A 25,104-nucleotide genomic window follows, 5' to 3' on the forward strand; every position below is an offset into this window, starting at 1 on the left:
TAGTTAGTCTTCGTTTAGTTTAGTTTAGAGATACAGCGTGGAAACAGGCCCGTCGGCCCACCAAGTCCGCGCAAACCAGTGATCCCCGCACATTAACACTATCCCACACACATTAGGGACAATTTACATTTATATCAAGCCAATTAAGTTACAAATCTGTACATCTTTGGAATGTGGAAGGAAACTGAAGATCTCGGAGAAAACCCACGCGGTCACGGGGAGAACATACCAACTCCGTACAGACAGCACATGTAGTCAGGATCGAACCTGGGTCTCTGGCGCTGTGAGCGCTGTAAGGCAGCAACTCTACTGCTACGCCACATGCCGACCTATGCTATATCCTTATTTAGATACTCTGCTATATTCCATGCTACATCTTCATTTACAATATTGACTGACCTATGTACTCCCCTCACTCATCTACTGAAGACAAATAGCATATCTGCTGTCATGTGCTGTTCCTGCAAACCACCCCATCTACCTTGCCACTGTGCCACAGCGCTGGCAGAGCTGCAGCCTCACAGCACCCAAGTTCAATCCTGACCTCGGATGCTGTCTGTGTGGAGTTTGCACGTTCTCCCTGTGACGGCCCAGGTTTCCTCCAGGTGCTCCGGGTTCCTCCCACATCTTAAAGGAGGTAAATTGGCTTCTGTAGATTTATCGATTGTTAAGGGAATAGATGAGAAAGTGGGATAACATAGATGGTTGTTTTGGTGGGCCGAATGGCATGTTTTCATTTTATTCAGTTAATCAAATTGAGCAAATAAGAGCAAATTTTTGAATTTTCATGGGTCAGTTTAAGATAGTACATGGAATGTCAAATTTGTGAGCTCTTTCATCTTGGAGGATGTGCATTGTTGCAATAGTGCAGATTCAGGCAAGTGAAGATCACTAGGCATTGCCCGGTTCAGCACGGGTACTGTCCTTCCCACTATCGAAGGGATCCACTGGAGAGGCTGCCTCAAAAAATACTTCTAATATCATCAAATAGACACACCACCCTGGCCATGTTCTCATCACGCTACAACAATCAAGAAGAAGGTACAGATGTCTGAAAAATCTGGCCACCAGGATCAAGAACAGCTTCTTCACAACAACCATCAGGGTCTCTATCCCCTCTCCTTCCCCCACTATCCCTCCACAGTATCTCGAAGTTGCCGCTCCTCTCCCTTCTTGCGTGCCCCAGAGGAGCATCAGCCTTCACTGCCCTCAGAGCCAGGCCTCAGATCGGCCCAAAACACCAGCAGCTACTGCCGCGCCGGCGTGTGGGCGGGGTGCGGGGAGTTAGAGCTCGGAGAAAAGACGGGGGAAGAGCCATGGGGGAGCGGGGGATATCATGGGGGAGGGGGCAGGAGCCAGCAAGGGGGACCAGAGGGGTAGGGCCTGGAGCTGCGGGGCGTTGCTTGGTCGTTGCGTTTGTAACTCACAGTGGGTGCTGGACGCTCTCCTCTGCCGAGATCAGATTGCCCGCTTTCCGTTTGGCGACATCTCCGGCGCTGGGCCGCTTCCAGTCCCACCGAAAATTGTGGCCGGATGGAGACCTCCGTCTCAGCTCCAGTAAAGACGCGATGGCGCAGGAAGGGGCAGAACGTCCCGGGGAGTGACAGAAGAAAAGACTAATTTGCGCTGCGCCGACTGGCAGGTGAGGAGATCGATTTGCGCTCGTGTGCTTTTTAAGATTTTTTAAACCTCGCTAACTTTTACAACATACCACCGAACGGAACAAAACTTGTTGCACTCGCAGCACGGGAGAACGGTGAGTGAGCTGGCGAAAAATCGTAGCGCTATCGCATACCGTTTTTGCGCAAATAGAAAAACCGCGCAAACCGGAAGAGCACCAGATCAGAGCTTTAGGTATGTATAGATTATTATTGTATATCTATTTGTGTGCCATTGCATTAATGGGCCTGTACAGTTGCAACAGGTAAATATGTCATTGTTCCATTGACAATTAAGCACTATTGACTCTTGGCCTTTGACTCTTGACTTTTTATAACACCGACTGTGCACACGGACACAGTGAGGGGAACATTCTCTTCTGTGACCATACGTTTCTAAGATACTGCACACAATGGTCTGTACCTGGGAACCTTTGCAGAAATATTGATTGAAGATGAATTGTAAAGGTGTGTAGAGCTTTAGAATACAGCCTGCAAATTTAAAAAAGGAAATCTCAAACTTAATAACAAAGCAATATATTCTCCCCTCAAGTTCTGGATAATCACCAAACATCTATTACAGTCTTTTTTTGCCATTTTGATGCGATTAGCATTTCTTCCCTTCCCACTTTTGTATTTGGACATTTCTGTGCCAAAAAAAGGACCGTTAATCTCCCTCAGGGCAACATTCATTGTGGATCTGGTTCACATTTACTAAATCTAAATGTTTGGAAGCTTTTTTTCCCCAATTGAAGACAGTCATGTACTAGTTTAGGTAAACGAATGGATGACTTCAAATGAAGATTTATTGGCATTTATCACTGCTTGTACAAATTGGATCCACTGATAATATCTGAGCTATTATTTTATTGCTGGTAGCCCAAAAAATGATAAGCTGCTTGATTAGAAATGTCGCTAATATTTTATTTAGCACCAGCTATTATATCTCAGCTTTAAATATTTTAATGAATGTTTTTAAGTTGCGATTGAAAGCTGCACATCTCAACCCTGGACATGGATGCAACATTGGTTAAAAGATAGGAAATACGTTCTCAACGTATAGAATTTGCATTAAAACGGAAGGGAGTGCATAGTGGGGTGCAGAGTGTTGATTGAATGGCGGAGTAGACTCGATGGACCGAATGGCCTAATACTGCTCCTAGAACTTATATGCGTTGGAACTATTACTTTCTCATTTACATCAGTGACAAAATCAAACATTTAACGTGAGGTAGCTTGAATGTGGAGAATACAACAGAACAAAAGGTAGCAGAATTAGATCAGAAATGACAGAATATATTTGATGAAACACTTAAGAAGGCAGAACAATAACTAAGAGTAAGAAAAGAAGACAAGTTGTGAGTGAAATTGCTTAAAATGAATTTGAAAGAGACTTGGAAGTATAAAATTAATTATCAGATGAGGTCTGAGTTAAAACAGGCAAAACCTAAATAGCTCAGTAGAAAGAGAAAATGTCTTTCAGGTGTTCTGTGATGCTTAACATTATTAAGTTAATGGACAAAGTAAATGCACAATATTATTTTAAAATAAATTTTGTCTGAATCACAAAAGACAGATTCAATCTAGGCAAAGCCAATTTTAGATCAAGCCAGGAACTTCTTCTTCACAGTGATCCGCAAGTGAATTTAATTTTTAAAGAATAATAAAGTCAAAATGTCTTTCAGTATTTAACAACACCACACTAAAGTAACTTTAAGAACTTTTGGAATAAATTATTTAAGACTCCTTTGAACTCTATAATTGTGATCTGGGATGCCGTATTTTGCCTAGAAACTATGTTATTTGCAGATACTTTTATGTGAATATAGCAGATGAAAGCTGTTTTTGTCTACATTAGATCACAATAACAACCAAGCCGCTTCCAGCCACTGGTTTCCCCATTGTGTGGGTTTTTTTGTCTGATATCAGCTGTGCATCTGATATCATTCTCATGCATACTGTAGCTATTTCTGCTAGTACCGAAATAAACTGATACATAAAGGCGCATCATAAAATTCAATGATGAGGCGTTAGGAGTAAACTCTGTGACAGATTGGCATAGAGATCCTACCTACAATAAATTAGATTTTAATATGATTTCTCTAACCAAGTCATCCTGTATTCCCCCTCTCTCTCTGTCCCTCCCCCACCCCAGTCCTCTTGGCTAATTTCTTCAATTGTATTCCTTCATTATCACCTCGTCCCCAACCAACAATGGACCATTGTGGGCTCCAACTTTACCGAATCATTGATGCAGCCTCTGCTTTGTTCTGGACCTTCCTATATCTCTAGTATCACCCTCCCTGATTCTCAGTCTGATAAAGGGTCTCAATATCAAACATCACCTATTCCTTTTCTCCAGAGATGCAGCCTGACCCACTGAGTTACTCCAGCATTGTGTCTACCTTTGGTGTAAACCAGCATCTGCAGTTCCTTCTTGCATATTACTTAAATGTGACTTTGATGTTTCACTTACAGCCTGGGATCGCCTAATTTTTCTGCTTTAAATGCAAGTGTGCAAGCATCAGTGTGAGTTCTCTTGATGATACCAGTTACTCCATCTAATGCACTATGTAGCAAGACACTGTTACAGCTGCCAAGGCAATTGGCCAGCATCTTGCAGACATTTAAGGCCACTTATAACACAGGAATAATTTGGGCTTGTCATGATTTAGTCATAGAGTGATACAGTGTGGAAACAGACCCTTCGGCCCAACTTGCCCACACCGGCCAACATGTCCCAGTTACACTGCACCTGACTGCCGATCTATTCCTCTCATGATTTTATACACCTGTATAAGATCCTCCTACACTCCAGGGAATAGAATCCCAGCCTACTCAATCTCTCCCAATAGCTCAGACCCTCGAGTGCTGGCAACATCCTTGCATCAGTCTGAAGATGGGTTTTGGCCCAAAACGTTGCTATTTCATTCGCTCCATAGATGCTACTGCCCCCGCTGAGTTTCTCCAGCACTTTTGTCTACCTTCTATATACACTTCCCAGCTTGGCTGGGGCTTTTCTCCAAACCAGAGAACCGTATCTCCACTCTATACCACCTCCTGAACACACATTTTAGTTTAGTTTTCTTTAGAGATACAGCGTACTTCGGCCCATCAAGTCCGCAACGACCAGCGATTAACACTATCCTACATACACTAGGGACAATTGACACATACACCAAGGCAATGAACCTACATACCTGTACGTCTTTGGAGTGTGGGAGGAAACCAAATATCTCGGAGACAACCCACACAGGTCACGGGGAGAACGTACAAACTCCGTGCAGACAGCACCCGTAGTCAGGATCGAAATCGGGTCTCTGGCGCTGCAAGTGCTGTAAGGCAGCAACTCTACCGTTGAGCCACCATGCCGCCCTTTACCGTCACCTAAATGTCTTCCTTTTCTCCCATTGTACCTGCTGTGGAAAGTTTCATGGAGTTGACTGCAAAATGTTGTCAGTCAAATAGACAACAGGCAATAGGTGCAGGAGTAGGCCATTCGGCCCTTCGAGCCACCACCACCATTCAATGTGATCATGGTTGATCATCCCCAATCAGTACCCCGTTTCTGCCTTTTCCCCATATCCCCTGACTCTACTATCTTTAAGTGCCCTATCTAGCTCTCTCTTGAAAGTATCCAGAGAATTGGCCTCCACTGAGGCAGAGAATTCCACACATTTACAACTTTTTGTGTGAAAAAGTGTTTCCTCATCTTCATTCTAAATGGCTTACACCTTATTCTTAATGCAGTTATGGAGGCTGAGGAAGGGTCCCAACCCAAAATATGGCCTTTCCATTCCTTCCACAGATGCTGCCTGACCAATAGAGTTATACCAGCACTTTGTATTTTATGCTATTTGTAATGTTTGCTTTATGAACGTGCAATGATTCAGATTCAGATTCAGATTCAATTTTAATTGTCATTGTCAGTGTACAGTACAGAGACAACGAAATGCATTTAGCATCTCCCTTGAAGAGCGACATAGCAAACGATTTGAATAAAAAAAATAATAAGTGTCCGGGGGGGGGGGGGGGGGGGGGGGGGATGGTGGTGATTGGCAGTCTCCGAGGTACGTTGTCTAGTAGAGTGCCAGCGGCCGGGAAGAAGCTGTTCCTCGACCTGCTGGTTCGGCAACAGAGACCTGTAGCGCCTCCCGGATGGTAGGAGGGTAAACAGTCCATGGTTGGGGTGAGAGCAGTCCTTGGCGATACTGAGCGCCCTCCGCAGACAGCGCTTGCTATGGACAGACTCAATGGAGGGGAGCGTGGAACCGGTGATGCGTTGGGCAATTTTCACCACCCTCTGCAATGCCTTGCGGTCGGAGACAGAGCAGTTGCCATACCATACAGTGATGCAGTTGGTAAGGATGCTCTCGATGGTGCAGCGGTAGAAGTTCACCAGGATCTGAGGAGACAGATGGACCTTCTTCAGTCTCCTCAGGAAGAAGAGACGCTGATGAGCCTTCTTGATCAGAGTAGAGGTATTGTGGGTCCAAGAGAGGTCATCGGAGATGTTGACTCCCAGGAACCTGAAGCTAGAAACACGTTCCACCTCCGTCCCGTTAATGTGGATGGGGGTGTGCGTGCCGCCTCTGGACTTCCTGAAGTCTACAATGAGCTCCTTGGTCTTCTTGGAGTTAAGGGCCTGGTTGTTGTCAGCGCACCATGCTGCTAAGTGCTGGACCTCCTCCCTGTAGGCCAGCTCATCGTTGTTGCTGATGAGGCCAATCACCGTTGTATCATCTGCATACTTGATGATGGTGTTAGTACCATGTACAGGTGTGCAGTCATAGGTGAAGAGGGAGTAGAGGAGGGGGCTCAGCACACAGCCCTGAGGAACGCCGGTGTTCAGGGTGAGGGTTGAAGAGGTGTGCTTGTCTAACCTCACAGACTGGGGTCTGTTGGTTAGAAAGTCCAGTATCCAGTTGCAGAGGGAGGGGTCGATGCCCAGGTTACCGAGTTTGGTGATCAGTTTTGATGGAATAATGGTGTTGAATGCTGAGCTGTAATCGATGAACAGCATTCTTACATAAGTGTCTCTGTTGTCAAGGTGGGAGATGGCATCCTCCGTACTCCTGTTCTTGCGGTAGGCAAACTGATAGGGATCCAGTGTGGGGGGTAGGCAGCTTTTGAGGTGTGCCAGGACCAGCCTCTCGAAGCACTTGGTGATGATGGGGGTAAGTGCAACTGGGGGGAAGTCGTTGAGGCTTGCCGCAGTGGAGTGTTTTGGCACTGGCACGATGGAGGTGGCTTTAAGGCAAGTGGGGACAACTGCTTGGGCAAGTGACAGGTTGAAGATGTCAGTCCAGACGTCTGTCAGCTGCGCAGCACAGGCACTGAGCACGCGCCCGGGGATGCCGTCAGGGCCAGCAGCCTTACGTGCATTAGTCCTACTCAGTGCCACGTACACGTCGTAGGGGGTGAGTGTGAGGGGTTGGTGATCGGCAGGTAGCACAGCCTTGATGGCTGTCTCTAGATTGTCCCTGTCGAAGCGGCCATAGAAGTGATTAAGCTCCTCAAGGAAGGAGGCGTCGCTGGATGTGGGGGTGATGTTGGAGGGTCTGTAGTCCGTGATGGCCTGGATGCCTTGCCACATGCGTCGGGGGTCAGATCACAAGATGGTGCCGAAGCATGGCAACTCTTTACGTGCACTTCCTACAGACGGATCTAACACCATCCAATACATTTGTCCTTCTCTTTTAAATCTCTTTTCTACCTGTAAATATAGCACCATTCCAAAATGTTCTGATGGTATTTTCTTTCCCCCTTTGCTCTGTCTATTGAAGTTGAGTTTGAACTGATTGTATCCATGTATGGTACATCTGATCTGTTTGGATAGCATGCACAACAAAGCCTTTCACTGTACCTCAGTCCATGTGACAATAATAAACCTAAAACTAAAGGAAATTGGAGCCAGACCACCAAATATTGGACAACAAAAATGGGTAAACTCTCAAATCTAAGTATTCATTGCTAATGCTGACAAATGTGATTGACAGTTACTTAATTTACTTTAACATTAAATTTTATTAAGTCCATGCTTTTCCAACAAAACAAAACAAATTTTAAGAAAGAATCATGATTTATCCCTGGCTTGCTGAAGTTGATTAAAGTTGACAGGAATAAACAAAGCTTATTGCCAAAAGTTCTAAACAATTGCGCCAGAATTGTGTACACTACTTGCAAAGTTCATTCAACTAACTTCAGTCAAGTTAATTTAGCAGTGAGAGTTATAATTATGTGGCATATTGAGTGACCAGCGATGAATTTCCTATCAAGGATAACGCCAGCTAAGAAAAGATGTGAATGAATCAGGATTTCCAGTCCTAATCACTGTCTAGTGATTCTTGCTGGAAAGTGTATGTGGAAGCATGGCCATGGTCAGATAGATCAAAGGAGAATGTAGTAAAATTACAGACTAGCTATGCTGACAAAATAATATACTCCATCCATAATTGGAGTATATACCTATACGCACTATCTATCTATTATCATATCATATCTATATACGTGTGTGTGTGTGTGTGGGTGTGTGTCATTGTGCATATGAAACGTATCTCCTCGAAAACCAGACAGCAAAACGGGAAATGTTTTACATATTTCAGTAGAGATTTTCCTTGTTATTCTAGAAATCCACTCCTCTGTACATTTGGCACATTATTTTCCTGACTTTTTAATTAAAATTGTTGACCAATCTGACCTTTCTTTTAAATCTGGCCGCTGCCCATCTGCTGACATTACAATAACAGTGAAATTTCTACATCTTCTGGTAGAAATTTTCCTTATGATTTCAAAAATCCAATCCTCTATACATTTGGCCAATTATTTCCCGAGATATTTACTAAAATTTATAACCAAACTGTCGTTTTTTAAAAATATTAAGGTTGCCCAGCTGCTGACCTCACAATGCCTTTGCACCTGGCCCCCAAACAGTAGCCTGGACATAGCGCACAAGTTGAATCAGGAGTTAAATTTGGCATGCAGCTAGTGTAATGCTGTGGTTGTTATGGGAGATTTAAACATGCAGGTAGACTGGGAAAGTCGGGTTAGTACTGGCCCCCAAGAAAGGGACTTTGTAGAGTGCCTTCGTGATGGATGCTTTGAACAGCTTGTATTGGAGCCTACCAGGGAGAAGGCAATTCTGGATTTAGTGTTATGTAATGAACTGGATTTGATAAAGGACCTCGAGGTTAATGAGCCATTAGGAGGCAGTGACCATAACATGGTCAGGTTTAATCTACAATTGGAGAGGGAGAAGAGTAGATCGGAGATGTCAGTGTTTCAGTTGAATAAAGGGGACTATGGGGCCATGAGGGAGGAGCTGGCCAAAGTTGACTGGAAAGATACACTAGCAGGGATGACAGTGGAACAACAATGGCAGGTGTTTCTATGAATACTACAGAAGGTGCAGGATCAGTTCATTCCTAGGAAGAAGAAAGATTCCAAGGGGAGAAAGGGACAACCATGGCTGACAAGGGACGTCAGGGACAGGATAAAAATTAATGCGAAGAAGTACAATGTAGCAAAGATGAGCGGGAAGCAAGAGGATTGGGTAATGTTTAAAGAACAACAGAAGATAACCAAAAAGACAATACGGGGAGAAAAGATGAGGTACGAAGGTAAGCTAGCCAAGAATATAAAGCAGGATAGTAAAATCTTCTTTAGATATATGAAGAGGAAAAAATTAGTCAAAATTAATCCAGAGGGAAGTGATTCAAAGAGTTTGTGGCCAGGGTGAGATGATCTTGCCCGCTCGCTTCCTGGCCCTTGCAGTGTACAGTTCATAATGGAGGGAAGGTTGCAGCCATTGCTTTGAAAAGTCATTGAGTACACAATAGAAATGTTTATATTTCTTCACACAATTTCTGAGTTATTGGTTAATGTCAAACTAAACATTTTGCCCTTTGCTGTCATTATTTTAGGGATTTACAAAATTGACATTTTTAGATCACTCCAGTTTACAGATCTTGTGACTGTGTACTTTTGATTTGCACAAAAAAATAAATGTTTTCTGTATATTTTGCAGCTTATATGTAGACTAGAAATATTGGTTTCTGATTGTTTTAATTTTATTTTAATTTCATTACAAATGATTTAAATGAATACAAACTTGCAGTATGCACAATAGGTACAAATGAATGTAATTAAACATTTTACACCATGATTATTTGCTAATGGCTCGTTATCATTTCAGAAAGTAAAATTCATTGCTAACATTATTCCATAATTGGCCAGATTTAATAAGAAGCCGTGTGTTACTTACACCATCGTACATCAATACTCAATATTAATAATAATTTCAACTCAGTGGAACCAGACAAGCTTTGCAACAGATGAGTTGCAATCACATAGATTTTATCATGAATTTCTTACTGGATTTATTTTTGTAAAATGAAATGAATTCTCGCCATTATATTAGCAGTTTTCACACTGATAAGCAGCAAAGCAATGTGCTCAGATGTGCAGAGGTACTGAATTTTTCCACGAGTGGAAGAGTCTAGGACTAGAGGTCATAGCCCCAGAACTAAAGACTTTCTTTTAGGAAGGAGATGAGAAGACATTTCTTTAGTCAGAGGGTGGTGAATCTGTGGAATTCTTTGCCACGGAATGCTGTGGAGGCCAAGTCAGTGGATATTTTTTAAGGCAGAGATAGATAGATTCTTGATTAGCACAGGTGTCAGAGGTTAAGGGGAGAAGGCAGTAGAATGGGGTTAGGAGGGAGAGATAGATCAGCCATGATTGAATGGCAAAGTAGACTTGATGGGCCAAATGGCCTAATTCGACTATTCCTTATGACCTTATGATCTAGTGGTGAAAGGAGCAGAGTGTGGCAATATTGAGATACTGTAAAAGGACGCGTAAAATATATTGAGATGGAATTGATGGTTTTGTGGCCAGGTTTGCAGATGATACGAAAATAGGTTTAGAGGCAGGATAGTGTTGAGGCAGCATGGAGTCTGCAGAAGGACTTGGCAGGTTGGGAGATAAACAAGATTTGAAGAGTTTAAAAAGGTTTGACAAAGTTGGTAACACGAGGGCAAGGAAAAACATAGGCTTTAAGGTATAAGGGGATATAAGGAAGAACTTTTTATTTATTGAAAGTAGTGACCTGAAACTCTGGTGGTAACTAACTTTTGGGTGAGAGGGGCAAACTTAAATAAGATGTGAGAGGCAAGACTTTTCACACAGCCGGTGGTGAGTGACTGGAACATGTTGCCGGAGATGGTGGTGGGAGCAAAAATGTTAGTGGCACTTAAAAGACATTTGGATGGGCACCTGGATATGCAGGGGATGGAGGGAAATGGGTTATGTGCAGGTAGATAATTGATGGTTTTGGCATCATGTTCGGCACAGACATTGCGGACTGAAGGACCTGTTCTTGTGTTGTACTGTTCTATGGAACCCATTGCACGCGAGGGTGGTGGATGTAATGATGATCAATGATTAGTAAAGGAAATTGGAGATGTGCCTGACAGATGTCAATTTGTAGCGTTGCAATGTGTATCACAACTTATACTCCATCAGGTCATGCAGAGCTAAACCTGCAACTTTAAGGCTCCCTAAAATGTTTCAATGCTGGGCTACACATGCCCATACTAACGTCTTTTGTGTCTGACCAGAATCACAAAGAATACAGTATGTTGCAAATAGAAACAATAAAACTAAAAATCAATATTTAAAGTAAAGATAGACACAAAATGCTGGAGTGACTCAGCGGGACAGGCAGCATCTCTTGAGAGAAGGAATGGATGATGTTTCGGGTCAAGACCCTTCTTCTGACCTGGAAGAAGGATCTCAACCAAATCATTACCCATTCCTTCTCTCCAGAAGCAACATTAAAAACCTCCAGAGTGCAGAGTTAAGAACATGGCTGAGCCATTCAATAAGAAGGATTAGGAAGCTGTGAACCACTCAGATTTTAATTCACAAAGGGCAGTTTGGCCATAAAATGAAGCCAAGTACTAAAATGTCTCTAATTACTAGATGCCAGTTAAATGGCCTGCCTCAGGAAATAAAACACCTTGCAGACTTTTCATATTATTTGTAAACCGAGGAGTACATGATAGTGTTGATTACTGATGCAGTAATCTCATTGCATAACTGTATTGTTTCTGTAATATTTAGATTTACTGGCAGTAAAGTAAAGGCAGATCATCAAACAGAAGCCCATTGCATTTTGCAAAGGTGAAATTATTTAATAATTCTTCAAGAATTTGCAATGTCATCCAAATAATAAGGTGTGTACGCTTCTCGGTTTTGAGTTATCTTGAAGACTCCCAAAACTCATCACTGCCAACTGTTTCATTTCTCCAAATAGCTTATTGCTTTGTGGGCAAGTACGGAAGGTAACCTGCCCTCAAGAACATTGGGATACATGAAGTTAGACACAAAATGCTGGAGTAACACAGCGGGACAGGCAACATCTCTGGAGAGAGGGAATGGGTGACGTTTCGGGTCGAGACTCTTTCTCTGAAGAAAGTTTAAACCGAAGATAGACACAAAATGCTCGAGACCCTTTATCAACATTTTTTTGACTGTGTGGGGGTTTCCCTCTCCTGCTGTAGATTCCTCCAACATGCCAAAAACATACTGCTTGATGGGTTGAATGGCAACTGGAAATTTCTCCTTATGTACATGCGAGAGGGAAAATGAAATCACTCTAGATGGATATTTGTTGGTCAGGCCAGATGCGGTGCTCCAACTGTCATTAGCTTTCATGAATTTGGTTGAATGCAAATGTTAACTGGACAGAGAAAATATTTACTTTTCTTTATTTTGCATCCATCTTAAAGACTATCTCTCAGTCCTTCTGAAGCATCATATTGCAACTATGCACAATTTCTCATTCGCTTAACTACATAACATCTTTTGATCATAAATACTCAAGTTGCTTAATTATGGTGTGGCAAAATCAGAGGATGATAACAATGACTAGTTTAGTTTAATTTAGAGATACAGTGCAGAAACAGGCCCTTCGGCCCACTAAGTCCGCGCCGACCAGCGATCCCTGCACTCTAATGGTATCCTACATACACGAGCGACAATTTAAAATTTTACCAAGCCAATTAGCTTACAAACCTGTACGTCTTTGGAGTGTGGGAAGAAACCGGAGGTACCAGAGAAAACCCATGTAGGTCACGGGGAGAACGTACAAACTCCGTACAGACAGCACTCGTAGTCAGGACTGATCCTGGGTCTCTGTCGCTGCAAGGCAGCTACTTTTACCGCTGTGCCACCGTGCAGCCCATGACTATGGCTATTCCCCGGGCATTCATTGCCCTGTGAATGTCACAGTGATTACAGGAGGATTCCTGATTCCAGACTGATTCCTGGGATGTCAGGACTTTCATATGAAGAAAGACTGGATAGACTCGGCTTGTACTCGCTAGAATTTAGAAGATTGAGGTGGGATCTTATAGAAACTTACAAAATTCTTGGGGGGTTGGACAGGCTAGATGCAGGAAGATTGTTCCCGATGTTGGGGAAGTCCAGAACAAGGGGTCACAGTTTAAGGATAAAGGGGAAATCTTTTAGGACTGAGATGAGAAAAACATTTTTTGAAATGAAATGAAATGAAATGATTGAAATGAAATGATGAAATGAAATGATTCAATTTATTGTCATTGTCAGTGTACAGTACAGAGACAACGAAATGCATTAGAAATGAAATGATTCAATTTATTGTCATTGTCAGTGTACAGTACAGAGACAACGAAATGCATTTTTAGCATCTCCCTTGAAAGGGAGACACAGGGCGTCGCGGTGTGCCCGCGCCTGCCGCCGTAACATTCCATTACAGGCAAAGGTGGGTGAAGTGTCTTGCCCAAGGACACAACGACAGTATGCACTCCAAGCGGGATTTGAACCGGCTACCTTCCGGTCGCCAGCCGAACTCTTAGCCCATTGTGCTATCTGTCGTCCTCTCATCCACAGATTCACCACTCTCCTACACAGAGAGTGGTGAATCTGTGGAATTCTCTGCCACAGAAGGTAGTTGAGTCCAGTTCATTGGCTATATTTAAGAGGGAGCTACGTGTGGCCCTTGTGGCTAAGGGGATTAGGGGGTATGGAGAGAAAGCAGGTACGGGATACTGAGTTGGATGATCAGCCATGATCACATTGAATGGCGGTGCAGGCAGGCTCGAAGGGCCGAATGGCCTACTCCTGCACCTATTTTCTATGTTTCTATGATTCTATGATTTGAATGTTCTAATATGTGAATGAGAACATCAACAAGTAATAAGCATGGACAATAGTGGCAAATCTCATCGGGTCAGACCCTGAGAAGTATTCACGTCAATGCCTGCAGTTAATTAAGAAGGACACCAAAACCTGGGTACTTTTAGTAATGAAATTCCATACTAGGTTTTAATGAATCTACTTTAATAAAAACAAATGACGTGTTTTTCTGCAATAATTAAAAAATGCATAGGGTGTGGACATCCTCTTACCAAATCGCTAGTTTTATGTTACAGTAGAAAGGATGCATTGGGTATTATTTACTAGTTGTGAAAAATGTTGATACTTCTCACATCATAATTGGCCCAGGAAAGATTATACCCACAACGAAATTAATTGTAAGTGCATCAAGAAACAGGAGAAAATATTGGATTACAAGTGGAAGAACAGGATTTCTCCAATTGAAGCTGACTTGGTAAACACACGAAGAAAACATATTCCTAACGTATTATGATCCAAGTCTTTGAACAGAGTCCCCTCTAACTTGCAGCCTGGTTTCCACAACATGATCTCTACTCATGTTTTTGATGTAAGACTGAAAGGTGATTACGTTTCAAGCACTTATTTCACAAGGGTTTGTTTGTCTGTAAGTTTGTGAATTTAGCTTATGTAATATTTAAAATTAGTAAAGTTAGTAAACTGTCCTAAGCATTGATGGTGCATAGTTCACCGCCGATCTAACAATAAGTAATACTAGTAGACAACAAGCAAAGTCTGGCCAATGTAGACATGTTGGCCCCCAGTGGAAGATATATCAGTAAAAATATTTTCCACTGGCTACAGTCTCTGGTTTCATTGTACTTCTGTTTATTCCTTGTTGAAGTTTCAAAAGCACATTTTGACATCTCATTATATTAGTCTAGACAAGATAATAGAACTGAAATGTTAACTCATCACAAGCTGCCTGGCCTGCTGAGTACTACCAGTATTTCAATTTTTTTTTCAGTTTTGAGTGTGTGCAATATTATAATCTGGCAGTTGGAAGGGTCTGTCCCACTAAGACGATTTTTTGGTGACTGCGGCAATTGTCACAGTCGTAGCAGGTCGCCGGAAAGGCGGCAACTGGACCCTGCCCCCACGACAATGTCCACGACAAGCTACGACAACTTACCACCTAGTCGACGTCAAGCTACGGCAAGCTACCGACAACCGGCGACCCATCAGGACGTCCACCTACGACCACACCTATGACAACCTACGACCACACAGGCGACAACCCAAGACAACCAAAGTCAACCTACGTCCCCCCGCGACAAGCTACAACAGTCAACGACTCTGTCGGCGCCAACTGAAGACACCTGAAGACAATTCAGTCGCCTGTCGCCAGTTGACGTAGTTTGACGTATGTAGTCACCAATGGAATTCACCAAAGTCAGCACCGGGGCCAACCAACATCACCTGGCGACAACCTGCGTCATTCTGCGTCAACCTACAACAACACCTGCGACAGGAGAAGACAAGCTACATGAAGCCCACAGTCACTGATAAGTTTTGAACATTTCAAAATCCAGCGGCGACCAGAAAAACGTTACGACTCTTTAGGCGCCTTGAGGAGACGACTCACGACCATACAGGCGTCACCCCGTGACCATGTCGCGACCGCCTGGTCATCTTTAGTCGCCAAAAAAATTGCTTGAGTGGGACAGGGGCTTTAAGTTGATACCAATAAATGGGGTAGTCAAGAGACTGAGTTTGTGCCAAACACAGAAGGTAATGGCTTTGTTCATCCAACTATTTAGCTGCAAGAAATTTTATCTTCCCTGCTGATATAAATGGATGTTTTGGAGACGATTATATTGGTGGCATGAAGGGTGGTTGTGCAGATTGAGCTGGCAATGTGGTACAGCAGGATATCTTCAACATTATCCTGAACATTATGACGGTGGCAAGGGTGGCACAGTGGCACAGCAGTAGAGCTGTTGCCTTACAGCGCCACAGACCCAGGTTCGATCCTGACTAGGGGTGCTGTCTGTATGGAGTTTGTACGTTCTCCCTGTGATCGCGTGGGTTTACTCTGGGTGCTCCGGTTACCTCCCTCATTCCCGGGGTTGTGGGTTAATTGGGTTGTGTAAATTGTCCCTACTGTGTGGGATAGACCTACTGTATGGGTGATTGCTGGTCGGTGCAGACTCAGCGGGCCAAAGGACCTGTTTCAACATTGTATCTCTAAATCACTATTATTGTTTCTAAGATATTGCTAAACGAGAGTGTGCTGATGAAAAATTGGAAAAGGTCAATGATTAATATTTAAGGAGAGCAGAAGCTATGATGTAGCAGTAAGAAGGGAGCGTATTGTAGACCATTTTCCAACCATGTCTGGTGGATGAGTTTCAGAGAAAAGATTCGAAAGGTGTTCTGCATTAGAGAGAAATGCTAGTACTTAATTTTGCATTGAGATGATCCTGGGATAACAGACAATTAATGTCAGCCAGGAGCAGGAATGTACATGAATTAACCAGAGCTTCTTATAAACCACCCAATTCTGTGACAAAATCAGGAAAGGTTTTGTATATTATTAACATATGGCCAATTTGCAGATTTGAATAGCCTAAAATAGAGTGAACAGTCTGAAAACCTGCGCCAGACACATTTCTCAGCTTCCCTTTAGTTGCACTACTGACCAACCCACTACTATAATGAAGTCACAATGACGTCAATTATTATCCTTCTCAAGTTATGCATCATTTACAGATTTATTAGTAGTCCCATAAATCTAAATCCATATCATTTATGGCTGTGAATCAGGAGTGTGGCCAAACATTGACCCAAGGGGATAATAATTGATTATAACCCTCCACTATGAAATACATTCATCAATCACTACAGTCTATCGGGTACATTTCCAATGCATTCTATCACACTCACTTAAAAACTATGCCGCCATCAAACAATGTTTGAAAATCTAGGAGGATAACATTCACTGTGCTTCCTTTAAAAATGCAAGTTGTTATTGTCTCAAATAAACTCAGTTGAAATTATTTGAGTCACCCTTTACAAAACCCTACTAACTAGCTTTAATTAGCACACGTATTTCTCAGTGAATATTAACTTTACTTCTCATGAAGGCTTGTAAAATTTTATTCACCAGCAATATTGGGCTATGGATCTATAATTAATTGATCTGTTCTTTCTTACCATCTCTGGAGGGAAGGAATGGGTGACTTTTTGGGTCGAGACCCTTCTTCAGACCCGTGGCAAAGCATCTGTAAGAACAGGTATTTTCCTTCTGGACTCCCTTGGTCCTTTATAATGCCCATCAACACTCATTATCTTTTTTCACTTTAAATCCTACGAACTATAATCTAATGTAATTTCTCTATTCCTCTTCTGTACTTTCATCCGAATATAAGATAATGCAAAACGTTATTTCAGTAACTTGACAATACTTTAATTCTTTACTTTTCTGACTTACACAAATCTTTTATTAGTTATTCTTCTTAATCTCTTTCAAGAATTATTTTCTATTATCCACTGTGTTCCATATTGGAGGAACAGCACCTCATGTTTTGCATAGGCAGTTTACAACCCACCGACATGAATATCGACTTCACTAACTTCAACTAACCCTTGGTTTCCTTCTCTCTCCGTCCCTACCCCATCCTAGGCGGTAGTCTCCGACTAGTTTCACTGTCCTCCTGATTAAATTTTATTGTATTCATTGTTGTCACCATCCCCATAGCTAATAATGAATCATTCTACATTCTCTTGATCGTCATCTCCGTTGATCTCTCGTTTTCACACCTTACCCATCCATATCTCTATGTCTCCTTCTCCACTGACTCTCAGTCTGAAGAAGGGTCTCGACCCGAAAGGTCACCCATTCCTTCGCTCCAGAGATACTGCATGTCTCGCTGAGTTACTCCAGCATTTTGTGTGTCTATCTTCGGTGAAAACCAGCACCTGCAATGCCTTCCAACACGTGGTCCATATTAATCTGGATATATACTCCAAAGGCAAAAAAAACAGCCTAAGCCTCATATAAACTAAAACAGTAAAGATGTAGAACACAAAGAGAAAACTAATATAGATACATAGGATGTTGCAATTTGGAAGAAAAATGAGTAAAATGCATTTAGCTACAAAATAACTAAAGGTGATGATGAAAGCAATTGGTACTGTTTTTACACTTGGCATTCATAACTAATGTGTTGCATGCTTGACTGCTTCCACCACCCAAACCTTTGACAAATGTAGGGAGCTCAAGGACAACTTTGTCATTGATTTTGAAACTATTAATGCTTTGCCTTTTCCTTCTGCCGACATATTTGGTCAAATCTACCCCAGAAAGAAAAGAGCTACATTTTAAAAAGTGCCTTTCACATTAAGTTGCATTTCAATAACACTTTCTATATGCTGTTCAACATTGATGTGGACTTTGAGGAACTCGAAAGAATAGTAGCAGTTAAGTATTCTTAAATGGGATCACTATTGTAAAGCAGGAAATATATTAGCAAATGCATTCATAGATAATTCCAAGGCTCTCTCAGTTCAGCAATCATATATTTTGCTATTTTTTCTCCCATCTTTCCTCATGTCCCCTCCAAACCCTCCAAGCTCATCTTGTCCAAAGATCTTAGAGCGGAGCAAGATAGACCACTCCTGCAATATCCAATGGACTGGCGTGTAGTACACAACGGAGCATAACTTCTGCCATTTCAGTAACCCCGACCCTATCCTTCACCCGACCCGACTTCAAATATGCGTTCAGTTAAAACGGCACATACCTTGTACAGGGAGGAACTGCAGATGCTAGTTTAAACCGAAGACAGACACAAAAGGCTGGAGTAAATCAGCAGATCAAGCAGCATCTCTGGAGAAAAGGAATAGGTGATATTTCGGGTCGACTTTTTCCATAGCTGCCATGACCTGCTTGATGTCACCCTTCGCCCTACTCCCAGTCTTGGCCCGCACTGATCTGCCAGACATGCTGTGTGTGTGTGTGTGTGTGTGTTTGTTTGGTGAAGTCTGGGGGAAGAAGTGCCGACACCAAGAGCGCGCGAATGTGCGGACAGACGGACGAAAACAAAGACCAGAGTGGAATATGTGACATTTCGGGTCGAGACCCTTCTTCAGACTGACAGTCAAGGGAAAGGGAAACGGGAGATATAGGAATATCTTCCATTCATTTGTCCTGAGTACCTTTATATAGAAACATAGAAACATAGAAATTAGGTGCAGGAGTAGGCCATTTGGCCCTTCGAGCCTGCACCGCCATTCAATATGATCATGGCTGATCATCCAACTCAGTATCCCGTACCTGCCTTCTCCGCATACCCTCTGATCCCCTTAGCCACAAGGGCCACATCTAACTCCCTCTTAAATATAGCCAATGAACTGGCCTTGACTACCCTCTGTGGCAGAGAGTTCCAGAGATTCACCACTCTCTGTGTGAAAAAGGTTCTTCTCATCTCGGTTTTAAAGGATTTCCCCCTTATCCTTAAGCTGTGACCCCTTGTCCTGGACTTCCCCAACATCGGGTGCAATCTTCCTGCATCTAGCCTGTCCAACCCCTTAAGAATTTTGTAAGTTTCTATAAGATCCCCTATCAATCTCCTAAATTCTAGAGAGTATAAACCAAGTCTATCCAGTCTTTCTTCATAAGACAGTCCTGACATCCCAGGAATCAGTCTGGTGAACCTTCTATGCACTCCCACTATGGCAATAATGTCCTTCCTCAGATTTGGAGACCAAAACTGTACGCAATACTCCAGGTGTGGTCTCACCAAGACCCTGTACAATTGCAGTAGAACCTCCCTGCTCCTATACTCAAATCCTTTTACTATGAAAGCCAACATACCATTCGCTTTCTTCACTGCAATATCTCTTTTTGCTGTTTCCCCTGACCCAGTCTGAAGAATGGCCTCGACCCGAAATGTCACCTATTCCGTTCTATGACACACACACACACACACACACACACACACACGCGCACACACACACACACACACACACACACACACACACACACACACACACACACACACACACACACACACACACACACACACACACACACACACACAGCATGTCCGGCAGACCGGTGCGGGCCGACACCAGGAGCAGGACAAAGGGTGACATCAAACGGGTCATGGCAGCTATCGAAAAAGTCGACCCGAAATATCACCTATTCCTTTTCTCCAGAGATGCTACCTGATCCGCTGATTTACTCCAGCCTTTTGTGTGTGTCCTTCCTAATGGCAATATATATATATTTTTTTAAAATTATTTTTATTAGAAGTACGGTAAATTACAATACTACACAACACAAATATCTTAATACATTTTTTGTACCGCTTCATTTTTTTTGAGCTTTAAGAAAAAGATAGAAGTAAGGAAAGTAAAGAAAGTGCGCAAGAGTCGTGAGGTGCAAGAGTGTTGGGAAAAGAAAGCCCCTTAGAAAAGAAGTTAGAGAAGGAAGTAAAGAAAGAAAGTAGACCCTAGAAAAGAAAGAAAAAGAAAGTAGGAACAATCGCTCTATTATAACATTAAACTCCGCAGAAAGGGGACTACCAACCAAGTCTGTTTTTGTTGTTTTACCTCCCGTTACCAGGTCCTGATACCATTTATTTATTTATTTATTTTTAAAATTACTATTGCACCTCATGCTTGTAATAGGTCCAGAAACGTAGACCACGTCATTTGAAATTGGTCTGCTTTACCTGCTAAGAGGCAATATTTTGTATGTTCAAAGTTGATAAGGAAGATTAGGCAGGAATATCAAAATGATCACCTGCAGCTGAGAAAACAAAAATCTGAAGATGCCATGACCAAAGCAAAGATACTAGAGCGGAGACGGAAGCCGGTTACGGATATGGCGCTAAAGATTACCCATGACCTACTACGGCTTTTTCGTCAAGTAGACTATCTTGCTCCACTCTAAGATCGTTGATCTTGTCCACGATCTTCTGTTTGCCCAACTCAGTTTCCACCAAAATGATGGTCAAACCATTTTATATCTTGGTCCCTCACAACCACAGCTTTTTTTAGTTTTTAGAGATACTGCCCTGAGTCCACACCAACCAGCAATCCCTGCACACTGACACTATCCTAAATACACCAGGAACAATTTACATTTATACCAAGCCAATTAACCTACAAACCTGTACGTCTATGGAGTGTGGGAGGAAACTGAAGAGCTCAGAGTAAACTTATGCATGTCATGGGGAGATCAAACTCCATATAGACAGCAGCCATAGTCAGGATTGAACCTGGGTCCCTGGCACTGTAAGACAGTGGCTCCACTGTTATGCCACTGTGCCGCCCTTTCTCTGTTCCCTTTTTTTTCCACAAATCTTTTCATCATACGTCTCAATGTAAAAATATCACCCCAACCTTTCAAAGAGGGCACCCGTTTCCCCACATTCCTGATCCCTTTAAAGTCCTTGACCATCCTATGATATCCCAAATCCTGCCAGATTTCAGCCTCAAAACACATAAGTGGCCCTGAACAGTCATAAATGGCAACCTATGCACCCACATCAAATTATTCCTCCTCATCCTTCCTCACCTCTTTGATGCAGATGATTAAATTGCCCTCTTTTCTTTTGTTAGCCAGAGAGTGGGAATGTCTTCATATGGATCTATTCTGATAAATTATAGTGGAATCATCTGTAATGACTTCACTACCTATTCCCACACACTTTAAGGATAGTGCACAATGCACTTTGTTGTTATTTTAGAACAATATCATTGATATCAGGGAGCAGAAGATTTTTTATGGGGATATGATGGCAAACATGATACTTCTATGCAAGAAAATAAGGTAGGATTTGAAGGATTTAGAAATACATCAACAATAATTCTTGATGCTAATTTTGAAATACTCTTTAAGAAGGAAGGGATTCCATTTGTTTCCCGGTACTTACATTCAATACCTTGAAGTAGAAACTTACATAAATTGTACTGGGCTTCAGAGACAATGGAATTTGTAATATTCTTTGATGTGCAACATCTGTATGCCTTCATCTACAATTGGATGCATAATGCCATAACTCATGAGTGTGTACATGAGGTGAGCTGCCTTCATTATGGTAGCTGCTTTTGAATGCTGAAAAAGTGGGAGCTAAAAGGAAAAGATGAACAATTCTTACTAAGCCGGAAAGATCTGAATTATTTTTATTTGTTCTGCTTACGACTCATAGAACAAATATCTCAATATTTGTGCGAAAGAACTCTTCCTGAATTTCAATTGATTGTCAAACGTGATTTTTCATAGTGGGCTGTATGTTAGTTGGAGCATCTTAATAATTGAGCTGGGCACATTAAATAGAACAGGCTGAAGAACAGCGAGTATGTGGGTCAGCTGAGGATGCCATCCACATAACTCTCTACATTTGTATCAAATCAAATATCTTCAATTTGCTTCCTGGAGACAAAAAGACTACAACCTCTCCATGCACTCGCACTGAAATAGCAGCAAGAACGCAGCAAAACAGCAGAACCTGACAAAAGGCTACTGACAGAGAAACCCAGGTCAAAGCTCCTCACATGGATCCCAATACGATACAATACAATACAATACGTTAAAACTTTATTCATCCCTGGAGGGTAAATGGTCTGCTGACAGTCACAACACACAAGGTACACAAAAACTTGAAATTAAAAGTGAAAACAAAAAGAAAAAAGCAAGTGACTGTTGGCTCGCGGCCGTGTGCACAGCACCTTCACCGGAACGAACAAACAAACAAACGAACACAGACTTATTCCCTGCGCAGAGGATTCTAAACTAGAGTGCCCCCCTCCCCCACGCCGGGTCCCCCTTAGTTCTCCTACCGTCCCTCATGTTGGTCCCCCTATGCCGGGTCCCCATTGTCATCCCCTCCCTCCTCAAAGGCAGCTGAGGAAACACAATCTGACAGGCAATGATGGTCCAATTCTATACTGCCATCATAGAGTCTGTCCTCACCTTCTCCATCAAGGTTGTTGGCTGCAACCTTCCCCTCATTGACGAACTGTACACTGCAAGGGCCAGGAAGCTAGTTGGTAAGATCATCTCTGACCCCTCTCACCCTGGCCACAAACTCTTTGAATCACTTCCCTCTAAAAGACAATTCCAGACTGTCAAAGCCACCACATCCAGACATAAAAACAATTTTTTTCCACGAGCAGTTGCTCTACTCAATAACCAAAAGTCAGTAGCCTCCTTTTGCTCTGGTATTTAATTTAATTCTCATGTTTAAACTATAATGTTTTATTCTTAATGTCTTAATGTTTTATGTTTTATTCTTAATTGTTTACTTTATGTCGTGTTGTTACTTGCGAGCGGAGCACCAAGGCACATTCCTTGTGTGTGTACATACTTGGCCAATAAACATTCATTCAAACTTATTAATTCTATCTACACTTAACAATTATGTTACAAATATTTATGTACTTTCAAACTGGTTCAACAAAATCATGCTGGGAATACGAGAGTCATAGAAAGGGTGGTACGGTGGTGCAGCAGTAGTCAGCTGCCTTACAGTGCCAGTGACCCGGGTTCGATTCTGACTACGGGTGCTGTCTGTACCGTGTTTGTACGTTCTTCCCGTGACCTGCGTGGGTTTTCACCAAGATCTTCAGTTTTCTCCCACACTCCAAAGACGTACAGGTTTGTAGGTTAAATGGCTTGGTTTAAATGTAAATTTGTTCCTTGTGTGTATAGGGTAGTGTTAATGTGTGAAAATCGCTGGTCGGTTTCCGCTATGTATCTCTAAACTAAACTAAACTAAATCACACCACTGAAACCGTACCATCTGACAGAAGTTATAGAAGCTCTTACCCTTCGTTATCAGCCTCCCGAACAGTCCTTCCACAAGCTAGGGTGCTGTTCTATTAACCTCTACCCTATTGAGGATATTGGACCTTGTCTAAAGAGGTGATGCACTACACTACACACAACACTAAGAACTATATTCTGTATAGTGTGTTGAACTATACACTCTGTATCTTCCCCTTTGCTCCATTTATTGTACTTGAGTTTGTATCTATGTCCGTTATATTGGATCTATTTGGATAACATGCAAAACAAACCTCGGCACACGTGACAATAATAAACCTAAATGTAAGATACAGGCCCTTTCTGCCCACTTCATCCATGCTGACCATAATGCCTTATCTACGCTAATCCCATTTGCCACATTATCCCTTCTGTTTTATTCCTGCAAATTCTCCTCCGAAGTAGCTGAATTTGTTCACATAAACCTCACATTGAAAGCTGAAATTTGCTATTAAACTCAGGGAGTGAAAACAGAATGTTATTCTTGGAATATGGGGTTTGAATTTCAGAGTAACCATAGACTACTTTAATTTTATACTATTTCACATTAATTGTCCATTTGTCGTTTATAGGTTCATTGTCTTGTTCATAAGTTTTTCAGACAGATCAAGCCCAAGATAGTGTCACTAATATGACAAGAATTCACAATTCTATTAGTCTTTGTAAGTGGATATTTTATCAGATCTGCTACATTAATCCCTTAAGCAGAGAATAATACGTAGCAATTCCAATGTCCACTTGTTTTCTATTAGGTGACATCTGCAAATGTTTTTTTTATTAAGTTCATTTTATGTCTAAAGCTGAATTGTTGTCAGTTATTCTGCTAATTGACATCAGCAGGCTGTAGTATGATTTCAGTGGCATGAACAAGCAACACAACAAATATCATTGTCTGCTGGTAAAGATTATTGTTTGGCAAACATATGAAAGCCTCCCTTGGTCGTTTTGTTAATTTATCCCAAATGGATAATGAAACAAATATTTACCTCGGTTTTCAGACCTTTAATTGCTAAATTGTTACCCTTGAGGTTATAGACTTGATTTTCATCTGGCAGTCAAGTATAAGAAACTCATTCAGATTTCATTTGACTTTTTGGAGAGAAAATTAACAATCAATAATTTGTTCATTGTTACTGGATTTACCGACTGGCTTGTCTTTACCCATTAAAATCTGAATTTCATTTGTCCCCGTTTTCCTTGTCAGATGGGACTTTAATGCAGGAGGACAAGGAGACTGTCTCGACTGAATTTCTGTCCAGCTCTCAAAAATGAAAGGACGTGTTAACCTTTATCCTTTGGGATCAAAGTTGTTCTCTTTTGTTTTGTCAGTTTACGTTTTTTTGATTTTCAAAGTATTGTTGGTTTAAGATAAAGCATACTTAGTTTAGTAGTCAAATAATTCAAGTGGTATGCGTTGCATACGTATTGACCATGAAGATTCACTGTTTG

Source organism: Leucoraja erinacea, chromosome 5 (assembly GCF_028641065.1).
Source record: "Leucoraja erinacea ecotype New England chromosome 5, Leri_hhj_1, whole genome shotgun sequence".
Lineage (NCBI taxonomy): Eukaryota > Metazoa > Chordata > Chondrichthyes > Rajiformes > Rajidae > Leucoraja > Leucoraja erinaceus.